Consider the following 4,625-nt stretch of genomic DNA (forward strand, 5'->3'; position numbering starts at 1 on the left):
GCATCGAGACCTTGTGGGAGTCAGAACTGCGTGTCGTCCACCACCTTCGCGGTGTTGGCGCCCTCGGTGGAGCTCGCACGATGCCGCATTTCGACGATTTCATCGTTTTCATCGCCCTTGCATCAGCTGCAGCTCGCCTTTCTCCGCATTAAACGTGAAGTAGAAGTGGCCCTGGCGATCGCCATCCGTCTCCTTTGCGCCAAAACTGTAGGCGGTGGCGGTGATGTCCATCGCGTGCGCAGACACACTCTGGAGGGGTGGCGTCTCCGAGGCGAAGGGGTCGTCGGCCTCGACTACAGGGGCGGCGGCGTCGGGGCTGATGCTTTTAGCAAAACGATACGTCGCCTTCATCGCTGCCTTTTCCTTTTCCTTTTCGTTTTCTTCCTCCTTCTTCTTCTCCTCCAGCGTGGCCTCCGCGGCCGTCTCCGCTTCATCTTCCTCTGCCTCTACCGCGATATTGTTTCGACTGTTCTCGTCCACAGCGTTTTCCCCCCGCGGGTGGTTAGAAGAGATTGGCAGAGGAGAAGGAGCGCGGCGAGGCGACGTTGTCCGCGGCGTGCTCTTTCGTGTGAGGGTTGCTGTGGTCGCTGGAGGGCTCAACCTCCACAATCTTTCTCTTCTTCACCGGTCCCTGCCGCAAAAGCCTCCTTTTCTGCTGACTCGGAGGTTGGCGAGGGCATCGCCGACGACGGCTCTTGCTCGGTTGAGCTCGCAACGTCCTCGCCTTCGTCGAGGTCGACTTCCGTCGCGTCCACGTACGCCGCCGCTTCGCTTTCGTCCTCGTCGCGCACAATCGCGACGGCCAGCCGCAGCGAATCAATGAACTGCGCGAGTTTAGATCGACGCCGATTGTAGTTATCGTTCGAGTACCGCTCATCTTGGGAAAGCAGAAAGCCATCGTTGGTGGCGCCTCTGCCATTCTGGAAGTTTGGGCTGCCACTGCCACTGCTGCTGCTGCTGCCGCTTTTTTCGCTTTTCTTGTGGACATCGTTGTTCGGGGCGGCATGCGTCTTCGGGTCCGTTGACCCCGCGACTACTGGACTGCGCTTCGCCTCTGCCTCCTCCGCGGCGCTCTGAGGCGAGCCGCGGAGCTCGTGGCGAAGCCGTAGGAGGAGAGAAAAGCGGAGAAGCGAAGGCGACCGACTGCGGCTGCGGTTCGGTGCTCGTCTCCGCTTTTAAGTCTGCGTGCAGCTGCTGCTCTTGCTGTTGCTTCGGCAGCCGACGCGGCACTGCGGCGTCGGCGGCACACCAAGCTGCGATTGCTCGACGACTGGAGTTCCGTGCTTGCCACCTCTTCCTTTTCTGCTTCTCTTCGCGTTGCTGATAGCGCTGTCTTCGGCTCTGCGGCTGCAACCTCGTCCTTCTCCTTCTCTACCTCCTGCGGCGGCTCCGTTTCCTGACAGCTCAGTTCCCCATGTGGGCCGATGGTCACCACCGTCGATCGGCGCTGACTGGAGCTGGCGGTTGCCTCTCTGATTTGGACCATTGCCGTCCGCGTCGTCGCCGTCGTCGTTGTCGGCCGAGAAGAGGTTGGACGCAAGAATCTTCCATGGCTGCAATTCGCTCGTCGCGCACAGCGATCTCATCGAGGAGTACGTTGTTTTTCAGTCGGTAGCGCTGCGCCTGCGCGTGCACTAACGGCGACGTCGCGTTCGCGGTGGAGGGTCTGTATCAGCTCCACGCGTTCCTCTTCCATTTGAGTTTTGAGAGCTTGCGCAGCTGCGGCGGCGGATGGGGCGGGAGGAGAGGGGGAGGAGGTGACGCTTCTGTCCTCCGTCTCTTCCAGTCTCTCCTCCTCCTCCTCTGCGTTTTCGTCGCCGTTTTCTTCGACTCCTCCTCGGCTCTGGTGAAGGCCCGCGCGGCGTTGCGCGAGGGCCTCCAGTTGGCCTTCCAACCAGCCCGCGTACTCGTGCGCGTTCTTCAGCTGCTCCGTCAACATCGCCACTTCACCTTGCAGACACTCGTTCTCGTTCAATGCAAGTCGAAGGCTCTCGTGGGCGCCGTGGAGGTCCTTCGTCGTGACGTTGGACACCGGCTTGTTCTTGATTCTTTTGCGAGTTTGGCAAAGCGAAGCGTCGAGAGCGTCTCCAACGCGTCGCGCGGGTCTGGCGACGTTGCAAAGCAAATAAGTGATGCAGTTCCCGCCGAAGCTGTCCTTCAACATGCGGGTGAGCTTCGAGTCGCGGAAGGGGATGTGACTCGCGTTGCTACTGTTGTTGTTGTTGTTGTTGTTGCCGCCACCGCTGCTGCTGCCCGTGGCGGCATTGTCAACGGTGAGCTTCCGAATCACGTTGCCCAGCAAAGGCCAGACTAAGGTTGATGCTCTTTGCCTCGTCCAACCGGCGGCCCACCGCCCCCGTATGCGAGACACGCTCCGAGCCCGCCAGGTCGACAAACGTCAGGACCGAGTACTTCTCCTCGCGCCGGACAACCTCCTCCATCGTGAAGCTCCGCCGCCCTTCCTTCGCGTTGAAGACCGTCGCGACGTCCTCCTCGCGCTGCTGCACGCGGACAAAGAACAGTGTGCGCGCGCGCGAGCTGTAGTCGTTCAGTTTCGTCGAACCCATCTGACGCGCCTTGAGGGCGACCGCGACGATGCGCATGGCCTCCTCGTAGGACGCCACAACGTGTGTCGCGAGATTCTCGATGCAGACCGACACACCTTTGGACGGCTTGACGAGATCACGGATCAGAAGCTTCCGCGCGGTGGGCGGCGGCGACGGCGGCTGAAACATCGGCTGCGGCGGCGACGCCGCGCGGGAGGGCCGATTCGGGAGGGAGCGATTGGGAGAAACAGACGCCTTTCCACGAGGACTTCCGACCGATGCGCGGACGGCGCTGTCCGGCAGCAAATCGCGCAACTCCTCGTTATACAACTCCGAGCGCTGAGAGGGAGACGGTGAAGGTGTAGTTCTTCTGCGTGCCGCCACCGCCTCCGTTGTCGCTTTCGCGCGCAAGCGACGCCCGTTTGTCTTCGAGAGTGTCGAACAGCTGCAGCAGCATACGAGGGAGAAGCCCAACGCCACCACCAAAGGCATATCGGTGGTGTGGGGGCTGTTGTTTTCCCGCTTTCGCGGGGGGTGTGTACACCGCCCGCGAGGGGATCCTCTCCGTCTTGTACTGCTTCTCCTTCTTCTTCTTCTTCTCCACAACCGCCCTCGGTCGTTATGCTGTCGTCGTCCGTCAGCGGCACAATCGCGTTGCTCGCGTTCGACACCCCTTCTTGGTTTTCTTCCGTGTCCAGGCTGCTTTGCTTGTTGCATTTGCGCTTGTGTGGGCGCAGCGCGAGCGTGCCACCGCGGGAGCCGATCATGTGTGTGCGTCTTCCCGCTGCCGCTCTGTCCGTAGCTGAGGATGGTGCCGTGGAAGCCCTCCACCACCGCATCTTCCACCACGCGACGGCCCACGTCCTCAAAGACACGTTCTTGCAAAGTTGTTTCGTCAAAGACAGTGTCAAAGGTAAAACGCAGTGGCGAAGGTTTGTTGTGATGCCCGAAGAAGTGATTCGACCCGGGTTCGCCGGACTGCTGCTGGAGAGGAAGAAAAGAATCGCGGCAGCGGCGGCAGCGGCCACCACCGCCGCCGGTGTGGACGTGGACACAGGCAAGCACTCGAGCTCGTTGTTTTCAGCATCCACGCGGAGGCAGCGCTCCGCGGGGGCGCCTGCCTTTGTTGTGGAGGAAGAGGAAGGCTGTGGCCGCCGGTGGCGGGCGGATGCGGCTCCCGTCTCCGGCCGCACCACGCACCGCCACCACAACAGTCGTCGAGTGGGACGAAAACGTCTTGTCCATCGAGTGGCTGCTGCCGCTGTACACCGCGTCGCCATCGCCATCGCCATCGTCTCCATCGTCGACCTCGTTGCTCGCGGTGCTGTGCGTCGACGGCTCGCGGGTGCGTTGCTGCCGCGTCGATAAAGTTTCAGGAGCCGGAGAGAAACGCAGTTTCCTCCTTCCCTCCCCCCTTTGTTCGTCTTGCGGTCCGCCTTCTGCTGCGGTTCGTCCTTCTCTGGCTCGCCTGCCTGCGGTCCAAAAGCTCCCGTTCATTCGCGATAGGAGAGATGACTGGTGCTTCTTCTTCTTCTTCTTCTTTTCCTTCTTCAGCGGTTGTGGCCGCTGCGGCTGCGACACTGGACCGTTCCCGCGTCCCTTTTTCAAAAGTATTTGGCTCCTCCAGCCGGGGCGTTTTGTCCTGCGGCTGCTCCTCCTTCTCAAAAAAGCAACCGCTTCCTCTTCGTCCTTCTCCTTCTCCTTTTCCTCCACTTCCTTCGGACCCGTTGACAAAGGAACGCTGTCCTTCGCTCGCGAGACGGCACGGTCTGCTTTCACGTTGGCCGCGAAGTCCATCGAGTTGTTCGGGGCTTCGTTTCTTTTCTGGATCTGTCCATCGACTGGCTCCATCGCCTCCAAAGACAAAGAAGAAGAAGACGAAGAGAGAAGGGAGAGGCGGACAACAGCGCCCGCTGTGGGCCAAACGTCCGGGCGAGAAGTCTCCGCAAAAGGATCCTGACGGCCCTCTCTGTGGCCGTCTCGAAAGCCGTTGCCCTCAGCGGAGGGGAAGGAAGGCGCGGGGGAGGGGCTTTTGTCAGCCGCCAGTCTTTCACTGATGCGTTGCGAGTGGGCCGGCAT

This window comes from Bactrocera neohumeralis, unplaced genomic scaffold (genome assembly GCF_024586455.1).
Source record: "Bactrocera neohumeralis isolate Rockhampton unplaced genomic scaffold, APGP_CSIRO_Bneo_wtdbg2-racon-allhic-juicebox.fasta_v2 ctg1643, whole genome shotgun sequence".
NCBI lineage: Eukaryota > Metazoa > Arthropoda > Insecta > Diptera > Tephritidae > Bactrocera > Bactrocera neohumeralis.